At 35.1% G+C, this 12,852-nt stretch overlaps 1 protein-coding gene across 4 annotated transcripts in view; it reads left to right on the top strand.

The window, feature by feature from the left end:
* Positions 1 to 12,852, top strand: part of IRSp53 (Insulin receptor substrate 53 kDa) — a 554,295-nt gene that overhangs the window by 394,158 nt on the left and 147,285 nt on the right. The window lies entirely within an intron of this gene.

The raw sequence follows: 12,852 nt of genomic DNA, 5'->3' as shown, positions 1-12,852 counted from the left end.
GCGTTTTATGGATTTGTCATTACAGATTGGTAGCGTTTTACGGATTGGTCATTACAGATTGGTAACGTTTTACGGATTGTTCATTACAGATTGGTAGCGTTTTATGGATTGTTCATTATAGATTGGTAGCTTTTTATGGATTGTTCATTACAGATTGGTAGCGTTTTATGGATTGTTCATCACAGATTGGTAGCGTTTTATGGATTGTTCATTACAGATTGGTAGCGTTTTATGGATTGGTCATTACAGATTGGTAGCGTTGTATGGATTGGTCATTACAGATTGGTAGCGTTTTATGGATTGGTCATTACAGATTGGTAGCGTTTTATGGATTGTTCATTACAGATTGGTAGCGTTTTATGGATTGGTCATTACAGATTGGTAGCGTTTTATAGATTGGTCATTACAGATCGGTAGCGTTGTATGGATTGGTCATTACAGATTGGTAGCGTTTTACGGATTGGTCATTACAGATTGGTAGCGTTTTATGGATTGTTCATTACAGATTGGTAGCGTTTTATGGATTGTTCATTACAGATTGGTAGCGTTTTATGGATTGGTCATTACAGATTGGTAGCGTTTTATAGATTGGTCATTACAGATTGGTAGCGTTTTATGGATTGGTCATTACAGATTGGTAGCGTTTTATGGATTGGTCAGAAAAAAATCATATTTATTGTTTTTGTGTTTAATTCGTAGAACTCAATTAAATTTAAAAAATATATATTTTAACTAAATTTAATAATATAATTATTGAATTTGATTTTAATTAAATTAAAAAAAATATATATTATATTTGCCTAAATTTGAAATCCATTTATCGAATAAAAGTAAATGATTTTGGTTTGAACTGAATCTTGTCGAGGTAAAGGTTCTAATAACTGAATTATAATACGTAGGTACCTGATCTGCCTAAATTCAGTTGGTGATGTTGGAACTCTTCGAAAAGAAAAGCAACATTCAATCCGATATGATTCTGATAAAAAGGTGCCAACAGTATATTTCGTAACGGAGCTCGGCCACCGGCTTAAACCTTCGTGGGGGCTCAAATTTCATTTAACTTTTTCAACTAGCCCTGATCCGAACTTCTTATCTGTTCATATTATATTATAGAGCCAAGGAGAGATAGAAGGGTGAGGAAGGGTTGAGAAAGGAAGTGAAAGGGGATGAGGAAGGAAGGAAACCCTCCGTCGTTTACCTTTCTTTTGGACAAAAACCTTGCAATCCCATTACCGGAACACTGAAATGAATTTATCAAATGCAATTTTTCATGTTTATATTACAGTTTAGCACTTTGTGCACTCTATCTTTCAGTCCTTTAGACTCCACTCTAGAGCTGGTGTATTAAATCCCTAGTTGATTACTTCCATGGTATTCATTTCCAACAAAGGATTGCGCAAAATTAATTATTAATTCACTAAAAATACACCTTTAATTTTTACATTGTGATAATGTTACTAACCAATTTCAAACGAAATCACGTGCTCCTTACGATGCCGAGAAATTGAAATTGCCATTTAATTCCGTCCGCCGGTTTTGATTTACACAAAGACTACCCCAAAGCCAAACGTCATATTTTTTTCTTATTTTATGAAACGTAGACCCAAATAATTAATACAAATGATTATCATGCTCGAAAACCTATTTACCACATTAAACAATAATGTAAAATCTGAAATGGTAGCAGAAGTCGGGGACGCCCGAGGAAGATATGGCACGATCAAGTGAATCAGATATTCGAGTCGGGCCATGTCAAGAGTCAGAATAATAGAAGAGCATGTATGAGACGATGTATGAATGTGAATGAGGCAAAAAGTGTGTGCCAAGACCGAGTTGTTTGGCGAAATCTGAAAAAGATTCGTCATTTGGAGATTTTACACATAAAAGTATTTATCAGAAGCATAATATTGAATTTTAATTTACACTCACAAAGAAACTCGCAAACAAAACTGACCCATTACCTGTAACTGTATTAACTGTATGCTATTAAAATACTCATAGTATTTAATTAAAACATTTATAATATATCTCGTCAATCTAACTTATGATTGGCAATGTTTTGATATGTTTCGCCTTTTAATATAAATACGAGAGGAGCTAGTTAATGATGATTGTAATGCGATTGAATTCATTATCATTGAAAGTGCCAATCGAGTTTAAAATGAGCGATGTTAACTTTCTTTTGAGAAGTAATATGTTGTGACAGTTTAGACTACGCGTTCAAGAGATCATTAGACATTAATTAAAATAAACATTAAACAGAATATTCACAGCATTTTAAAATGAGTAAAAATGAAAGCAAAATAATTTATGATTGGGTAATTAATTTTACCAACATTTTTGTACCGTTAAAATGTAAGGCTTGCCGTTACCAACCGACTTCCTATAAATAATCGTGATTTAATCGTAAAATATACATAAAATTTGTTTGTACACTTTTGTAGCTTACGGATTTCTATTTTGAAAATACTGATAAATAATAATATTGCGTTGTGTTTATATTGTGTTTTTACTCCCGAGTCGCTACTTCTGCTGCTTAGATGAATTCTGTAGGAGATTTATAGCGATGACCAAGCAGATTATTGAATGGATTGAGTCCTAACTTAGGGTGTGTGCTTTGCGGAACAACTGAGATGATATCTGGAAGGTTAATATTTAGTTAAAGGTATATTTGTGTTACAAAATATAATAAAATCAAGTTCTAAATCATATCACATTGAATAATATTTCAAAATTTAACGTCACATGTTTTGAGATTTTTTATTTTTTTCCATTTTCAAACTCTCCCGCGGGATGCATTTGAGGTGAGATTCGAGATTGATGAGATATTTTCACTTTGATTATTTATTTTTATTTTTATAGTGAATACCTCACAAGAGTCCCAACTGCTCCCGTCTGGAGCCAGTGAGACTATGGCATCCCCGATTGGGGGATGTTGTGAGGCTGAAGGTAAGTGGGGAAGGGAAAGAGGAAGGTGGGGAAGTACCTGGCTGTTCAGATCTAGTCACTAAACACGGCTAAAGCCATTTGGAGCAACGTTTCAATTCTGAATGGTGGTTTAGATTTAGTTTTAGTTTTAGATTAGAAAGAGTAGTAACGCCCTTGAGGTGATTTTTCGCAATAAAACGGCGCTATACAAATTATCCAAATGTTATTATTATAAGTAGATACTTTTAGTATCGCCCAGATGAAAGATCACCATTCAGAACAATTTCATTAATCTAATAATTTCACTGATCTAAATAGCCAGGTACTTTCCAATCTTTCTGTTCCCCTTTTCCTTCCCCTCCTGGGGATGCCATAATCTCACTGGCTTCCAATGGTTAGGACCAGATGAGAATCATGTTCCGCATTGTTGATATTTACGTTTACATTTTAGTTATGTAGCGCCCTTCGTGGCAGCAGGACGCGTCCTAACGCTTCCTCCAACCGCTTTGTGTTTCTTTAGTATTTTCAAGGGAAATGAGGCAACATCCCATTGAAATTATTTTTAAAATCAATCCATCAACATTTGAACTTAAATAAAAATAAACTTAATAATTATTAGAACTTTATAATATGTGATTTGAGTGCAGTGTTTTAAAGTGAATATTCTGAAATTTGCTCAAAAATATTGGACTTTCGAAACGAACGGCGACCGGTAAATGCACTCCAGATGTTTTCAACAAAATTCTCGGAAACTGGGCAAGCTTGGACACTGGCAAGTTTTTATTAAGCCCAGGGTAAGTTATTACCCAACCGTCGCTTTTTATTGCGGACAGAATGCACCACTTCAACAATTACCAGGAACAGGATTACATGGAGATAAATGATGGACTTGCCAAACGTCACAGCGGTGCTACCAGGGTCTCTTATCTATGTGAGGTGTCAGCGCTTTATTAGCAGCAGATACATACCTGGACGCTGTTATGGACGCGGTGGACTCTCTTACTGCAGCAGCTGGTCCAGTTCCTTCACCACTTAGGATTCTTGCTGCAGAGTCTCCATCTTCTATCTTCGTAGAACGTCACAGCGGTGCTGCCAAGGTCTGGTATCTGTGAGAGGATAGTGTGTCAGCGCTTTATTAGCAGCAGACACATACCTGGACGGATGACGAACCTCGTGCTGGCACTGTTGGTGGACGCGGTGGACTCTTTCGCTGCAGCAGCTGGACCAGTTTCTTCACCACCTGGGATTCTTGCTGCAGAGTCTCCATCTTCTATCTTCGTGTCACCTGTTCCTTTACTTCATTTTACTTAACTTAACTTCACTCTATTTTTGTAATATTTATATTTTCTGTAATACCTGCCTCAATTGTAAAGCGCCCCTGAGGTGATATCTCACAAAAGCGGCGCTATACAAATTATCCAATAATAAATAAATAAATTATATATTTACAATTGCGTGTTGTGCACTAATTGAATGGGTTTAATAAGTTGTGGTTTAATTTGATTCGACAATTGAAATGCAATTTTACTAAATTGTGGTTTAATATGATTTGAAAGTTGAAATGCAATTTTACTAAACTGTGGTTTAATATGATTCGACAGTTGAAATGCAATTTATTAAATTGTGGTATATTATGATTTGATAGTTGAAATGCATTATTTTGAAGAATTACCACCTTTTCCGATAATTTGCGCCCTAATAAGAACAAGTGTGTTAGGGATTTCATGCATACGGAGAAAACTTACTGATATAAAATATTTTTAATTTATTAAAAATTTGTCAATTAATTCGTTTTCCTGTTATAAACGGGAATGTAAGTCTATAACGAATGAATATACAAATTTCATAACAAACTTTCAGTAAAGCACGAATATGTCATGAGCAATTCGGAAGACGTGTTCTTAAAAATTATAACATTTTCGCATCTTGTCCATTGCATTTATTCGAACACGGCCACCTGCGTGAACAAGTGTTCAGATAAAAACCGAATGACCAATATTGTACGGGACGTGTTTGCCTGCACAAGAAAAGACTGTAAATTATAAGCAACGGCACACATCAGCCCTCAACCTGGGTAATGATTTAAGTAAAACACCGTGAGGTGTTCTATACAAACCATCATAAAAGAAAGACAATTCAAATGAAAATTCACATTTAAATTAGATGTATTGTACTAGTATACAGAATGTAAAAAGGGGTATAGCTAATAAGCACTTCCTATTTCTTACAGCCAACCCAATTCACAAGAAATAGTTATATGTATTTCAATACAACTGGATTTTAATACACAGATAGAAACTGAGACAATCGGAATTCTTTCAGCTATAATTTTAGATAGGAGCACATTGTGCATCATCGCGCCATACGATATTACAAATGGCGCAGGCAACTGCTGCAGCAGTGGCCAGTTCAATTGGTAGCTAGGAAGACTGGGCCAGCCTCTAGGTTGTCAGCATCAGTGGCCAATTCAGTCGGTAGCCAGGGGGAATTGGCCAGGCTCTAGATTGTCAGCATCAGTGGCTAATTCAGTCGGTAGCCAGGAGAAATTAGCTAGCCTCTAGGTTGTCAGCATCAGTGGCTAATTCAGTCGGTAGCCAGGTGAAATTTTCCAGCCTCTAGGTTGTCAGCATCAGTGGCTTATTCAGCCGGTAGCCAAGAGAAATTGGCCAGCCTCTAGGTTGTCAGCATCAGTGGCTAATTCAGCCGGTAGCCAGGAGAAATTGGCCAGCCTCTAGGTTGTCAGCATCAGTGGCTAATTCAGCCGGTAGCCAGGGGAAATTAGCGAGCCTCTAGGTTGTCAGCATCAGTGGCTAATTCAGTCGGTAGCCAGGAGGAATTGGATAGCCTCTAGGTTGTCAGCATCAATGCAGCAGGGATTGGCCAGCCTCTAGGTGATCAGGAGCACTGGTTAATTCAGTCGGTAGCCAGCAGGTGTTCGTCAGCTTTTAGGTTGTCAGCATCTGTGGCTGGTTCAGTCGGTAGCCAGAAGTTCAACGGCGACATGGTCATTTGATTATAAGGGCCGGCACACGGAGACGCCCCATTATTGCAATGATGACAGATGTGTCTGGCTTAGTTGATAGAGTGCCGGCAGTAAACAGCTCATTGCACACAGTTAATAATAATAATAACATAGCATTTATATAGCGCAGTTTTGTGTTGTTTCACTTCAAGTGCGCTAAAATGATTGATTAAAATGATTGTGCCGTAATAGAGGAACAGAAGAGAATACGGCTTTCAGTTGAAATTTAGGAATTTACAATTTGAAATTATAACAGATCGCGTTGTAACTGGAGGTTTTCCGTCCACTCGTGGTAATTGTTGAATCCCCCAATATTTTGTTTTAATGGGCTATTTATAATTTCTCCTACAAGCGTTCTTGTGACGTCAATATCATCAAAACAACTTGTTTACAGTTCTACAGCCAGGTGTTTGTATGAGTCAGCGTCAGGTGTTCAGTATTCATTTTTTCCGTCTTGAATCGCCTAGTAACAGATTATTTTGATGCATTTTTCAACTGGTAAATATTGTAATATTAAATGCAATAAAATTATGTTCGATACGATTATTTTATTAGAAAATGATCATTTAGTCACATTTTTAACATTGTTTTTTTTCTTCATTTTTCTCCGTGTAGGTATGTGTTGTTGAAAGAACTATTCCTGAATTCAGTAATAAACTGCTACTTCTTGAAGACGTATGCTGCATAAAGCATGTACGAACCGTCATATTATTAACTTCCCAAGAAGGTTATCATCGTTCCACAACGTGGCTAACTCCGGCAGTAACCTGGCGTGTTGACTCATTATTAAATTATAAAAGTAAATGCGATTTCTTTCCGTTACATGACGTGACCATGAGAGCCATTAGTATTATACGTGGCTTCTCTTCAACCTGATTAGCCAATAAGCCATAGAAAAGACCAGATAATCCCTTTTACATTGACCTTAATCACAAATTAGTCCAAGTACTAAAGAACTGGACACTAGAACTGTAATCTATACCGATTTGGAAAAAAACGATATCGCCAAATTACACAGGGACTTTCGACTCCAGGGTATCTCTCATTGTCGATGGATAAAGGATTTATCGGTAATATGGATAACTTTTCATCGCTCCAGAGAAAGACTCCAGATCGATAACGTACAAATAACAGTTCACATCGACTAAATTAAGTTTTTTTGTTCCTTTATGATCTGCAGTTATGCCATTATCAATAAACCATTTGTCGATTGATTGTGCTAGAGATATCCAGACAGGCCAATGAATTCGATTATTTGTCCAACAAGGAAATCGGATGTTTTAAAACGTGTTATCAGTTATTTGACCAGAAGTAGGAAAAATTGAGCATATTTCGGGCACATAGACAATCCCAAAAATGATGTCCTTTTATGTCTTTATAGTGGTAGATACTTTCAGGATCACCCTAGTGAAATACCATAATTCAGGATCAAAACGTTGCTTGAAATTGCTTTGACCGGGTTAAGTTATTTGACCTGAATAGCCAGGTACTTCCCCACCTTTCTCTTGCCCATCTCTTTTCACTCCACCAGCACACCAGCTACCTATACCCCATTTGGGGATGCCATAGTTTCAATGGCTTCAGAAGGTTAAGAGCAGTTAGGATTCAAAACTTATTAATCCCAAAAGCAAACAAAACTATTTTTCAAAAAGGACCACACTACATGGCCATTAAAACGTCCCAAGTACACTCACACTTTACACGGCAACACGATAAAATACATTTAAACACTATACATACTAATTATGGCAAGCAATCCATTGGTTACGAGGGGAGCAACATATATAATTGCCTCCCAGACGAAATTAAAAATGAAAAAAGTATAGGTACATTTAAAAAAAAAAATATTCAGTTTTATGCTCCATCAACAAAACAATGAAAAAGAATAATATCCATGTGTAATATTTATGTTATTTCTAGTTAAATAAGTGAAAAATGTAATTTTCTTTTATCTAGAATAAAAATATTTTAAAAAAAAGTATATAACAACCTTCCACGTAGCATCAAACAAATAACCGACATACTTAATTTTAAATCAACACTAAAAAATTTCTTTTAAACAAATGTCACTACACCTTAAATGAATACTTTACACAAATTAAATAATACCTCTGTTTTTTATTTTTTATTTACATGCATTTGTTAACATGTAATTGTTGGGTTATGTAATATAATATGTATTTGTTGGGTTGGCTGAAAGAAATAGGATGTAACCTTTAAGCTATACCCTTTGTAATCTTTTTGTGCAATAAATATTTTTTTTGAATTTTGTGCGGTACTTACATAAAAATAATCTATTTTCAAGAAAACCCACGAGAATTATCGACTCCTGGGCCCCAGACGGGTTAATGAAATTGATTGCCCTCTGTTTAAGAAATAATTTCAATGTTCAATTTATGATAATTTTTACCAGAGGCAAAGAAATATTCAGCTTACTTAGTTATACACTTCCATCGGTTTATTTGTTCAATGGCCCTACTGAGCAGTGTTTAAGCAGTAAAGTTTTTCGATGAGTGAAGGCAAACCTTAATTCACCATTCATCTTGGTTATTTGTGATGCACGAATTTAGATCGAGTTTTCAATGTGAAAACTTTGAAACATTGTCCGATGTTTTTAATTTACTAAGTAAATTGAGTTTATTTCAATTTTTTAAATGTTCAATTATTCAAAAATAATACTATTATATTCTAACATATATAAAATTTATAAATGTATGCTTAGAGAAATTGTTAAGCCTTACTGCAAGCAGATTTGAAAGATATCAATCAATGTGAGTAGAAATTCTCTGAATATACATTATTAAATATGTTATATATAAATGTAATGCTTAGAAAATTCGTTAAGATATACTGCAATCAGGTTTGTAGGGTATCAATCTATGTCAGTAGAAAGTTAAGCCTTACTGCAAGAAGCTTCGTACGATATCAATCTACGTGAGTAGAAATTTATCCACAGATTATCTTCTTCTTTTGTAGACATGAATAATTGTTAACTATTTTTTTTAATTAATAAAGAGATAAGGATAATTGGTGAGACATGTTTGAGAATATGCTTAATATTTGGAACCCTGCAGCAACATAGAATCAGAACTAACCAACCGTAAAGTGAAATCGTACAAGTGCTTTAGCTACTTAGGACTTACTAAGCTCGGAGTGCCTAATCAAAGGTAAATACGGAGGTTTAGGGGGAACCGAAGGAATAACGGAAGCCCGGCGTATTTATATAAAGGTAAAAAATATTGATAGGGATCATTCGTAAGCACCACCGACCCGTAATTAATTTGACCCAAATTCGTTAAGGAAAGAAAAACCGTTATTTATTTATCATCCTTACTATGGAGAGTGGTTTTCTGATGTAAACTCTTCAAAATTAAAACTCTTTAATGATGATTTCATGGTAAGTGCGTACTTACCTTTATAATTATACATGTAACAAATGTGTGGAATAGTATATGTAGGTAATTTACCGATGCCTCAATTCCCATGAAATGAAATATTTAAAACAGGTTATTAAATTAGAAACCGATAATAATTTATTGTTTCCACATCAAATAATAACGTGAAAATTATTCTGAAGTGCACAACAACATTTCCCAGTAATAAGGTTCATGATTTGTAGCGGCAAGCTACTTGTAGTAAGTTCTAGAACATTAATACAAACAACGCGCATCGCATTTGTAACCTAGGAGATGAGCGTCGAAAGTGCGTAGAGTACATCTACCTCCTCGCGACTGCCGAAATGTTCTCGAAAGAATCTTTTCCATATAAACGCTCCTGCATGCGGTCCCCGCGCAGCGAGTCCATTCGCGCTCGCACCACCAGCCGACCAGGTTCATCGTACCTCCGGCTTTCTTACTTAGACCCATGGTCTTCACCAGTGCTGAACATCGTCCACAAGTCCGCTCTCCACCAAGGCGGTACAGAGCTAGAGACTTCATCACTACGACCACCCCACCACCGTTCATCTCCGTTTCGGCCCGAAGGATTAGCCGTCGACTACATCCAGCGACGCAGTGTTGATCTTTGGCCTCGGGAATTCGCAACCCATTATGTCCACTTCAGTGTCGAGCATCGGTTTAACTCAATAATCGCTGTGACACAACACCTCATCTTTCATTGATCATCCATCCCCAAACATTTATAATCTCTAAGTGTAAGAATGTATTATAATTCCAATTCGGTAGGATTGTATGTGCTTTACAATACTGAAAATCATTACAAAGGTAATCTGAAAGTAGCAATATAATTTAAATTGTTCCTCTTGATGAAACATTTCGAGAATTTCAATTACGTCCTTGAAACGTGTCAAATATTATTTGACTAAGTACCTCCAACAGATCAATACATATAACTAATTTGTAGGTAATAAAGTAGTAAAAAGGCAGATTTCACAAATTCGTTATGTAAGCATCTTACGTACCTACTACAAACATAGATACGCTTGAAAATATAATTCAAAATGGTCAGGATAGAATATTACACATGCGTTACACTTACCGTTATTACACTTCTAGAATTACATCTTCTTAGATTATACCTACTGGAATTACACACTTCAAAAATTATTTACGTGTGCTAAATAAATTTTATATTGACATTGACAAAAAACAAAACCTAGGTTAAGTAGGTTAGGTTAGAATAGGTTTTCTTGTGTTTGTAATTCCAGTAGGATAATATTTGTATAATGTACATTAAATCTTATAATTACAAATGCCATATGAGATGAGCGCGAAAAGATATCTAACCAACTTAAGCAAAACGTACAATTCAAGAATTCTGTCTGTTTTAATCAGAAAAGACATATTTTATTCATAAATAAATTTGTTCCATGCGAAAATCAGAAGAACACGTGTGAAAATGAAAATGTTTGCCGTCAAAAGATATTAAAATTCAAAGGCTTTTTCTTCTCAAAGGGGGTGCGTTTTCCCGCCCCACTCCTCGGTAATAAAACTACCCGAATTTGAATATGAAGTAATAGCATTTTGCCTTTGTTCGCGTCTTTAAGGGTACGTTTGCCCCTCTTGGAGGCTGCGCCACTAAATTACTCGAGTACCGCATCCTAATGTGTCGCTGGGTGGGTATTTATGCCTGTAGCCTGTAGTCTGTAGGGGTGTCTGAATTTATAAACTTCTTTTTGAAAATATATCTCCTTGAATTCAAAAAATAAATATCAAACCCAAAACACTTTTTTTCTTTAAAAGCTGTAAATGATTACATCTTTGAACCTTTTGAATACCTAATTATTGAAGCAATGGAAATCAAATTTACATCTTCATAATCATGGCCATTTATATAGATTTTTTTAAAATGATTTTCTTGTTTTATCTTCTATAGCTCTATTTAAAACTCATGAAGCTTATGCGTGGGAGTAATTTTTTTTAAATATTGAAGACAATATTAGTGATTTCTAAACGAAAATCTGAAACAGAAAAATCAGAAAAGGAAACGGTCACATCTGGGACCGTTTCCTTTTCTGATTTTTCTGTTTCAGATTTTCGTTTAGAAATCACTAATATTGTCTTCAATATTTAAATATTACAATTTGAGGTTTTACGCAATAAAGTTATTCCGAAAAATAAATAATTTTTTTTAATTGAAATAATTTATTTTCAACCTAAAAATTAAATTTTCAAACCATAAAGCATGACGTAACAATTGTATGCAAAACACAAAACAGTACAAGCAACATTTAAAAACTTATTTAAAATTCAAAAAGTTGCATTCTTAGACAATAAACGAAGGCATTAATCTCACGAAAATAATATTTTAATATAATTATAAAATTATTAGAACAGTAATGATCTGTATAAATAAAAATGTAAATGGTCGTAGGTTCAAAATATTAAATCTCCAAAAGTTCTTCAGCGATTGATTTGAAATGTTGACACAGCGTTGCATTCAAGTATGCGTGTGTTTTTATATACCTATAATAAATGGCTGTGTTCTATGACAGGCAAAAACATTATTTTTTTCAAAAAACAGCGCCACCTGTTTGACAAACATGCTTTTTTAAAAAAAAAGCCATCTATTGGACGTAAAAGCGACACAGGCTCTTGTTTCTCTATCTGCACAGATAGACTGAGCCACAGAAACGTGGCGGGGTACAGCTAGTTGAATAATAGTTACTGGGGTACAAAATAAAATAAGAGTTAAATGTGTTTAAGTTTATTTTTGGTAAAGTCACAAAAAATTAAATCATCTGCAATTGTGCTACTTGAAAATTTTCAGATATTTTTTACTTCAACTACGTACTGCGTAAATTAAAATATGAAGAAAAAAAACTTTCGATAAATTAGTAATTTATATTTATTTTTCGGAATAACTTTATTGAGTAAAACCTCAAATTGTAATATTTAATTATTGAAGACAATATTAGCGATTTCTAAACGAAAATCTGAAACAGAAAAATCAGAAAAGGATACGGTCACATCTAGGACTCGAACCCAGGACCCTTGTCTTTCCAGGACACGTGGACGTGTCTCGGAACACGGGACGTGTCCCGAAAAGACAAGGGTCCTGGGTTCGAGTCCTAGATGTGACCGTATCCTTTTCTGATTTTTCTGTTTCAGATTTTCGTTTAGAAATCGCTAATATTGTCTTCAATAATTAAGTAATTTATTTAAAAAATATTCCAATATTCAACATTAACCTCCAATATTTTTGAAAAATCCATTCCAAACATTCACCAATTAACAATATAATACGTCTTCCTAAAACAAGGTACGTTAGATGCAAGAACCTGAAATTACTCGAATTCTTGGCGTGAATATAACCACGTGATCCATCAGAGACCTCACCTCAGCTGCCTAACATCAGGAGTCAGCCCACGCGGGTCGGAGAGGGTGGAAGGCAATAGGGATGCTATAATAGAGCCTCCACGATCCACCCCCCTGGAGGTAGTA

The sequence above is a fragment of the Hesperophylax consimilis genome, chromosome 12 (assembly GCF_061612785.1).
Source record: "Hesperophylax consimilis isolate HC1 chromosome 12, BYU_Hcon_1.0, whole genome shotgun sequence".
In the NCBI taxonomy this organism is placed as follows: domain Eukaryota; kingdom Metazoa; phylum Arthropoda; class Insecta; order Trichoptera; family Limnephilidae; genus Hesperophylax; species Hesperophylax consimilis.
Note: the sequence above shows the minus strand (reverse complement) of the source record. Positions and strands in the feature narration are given on the sequence as shown.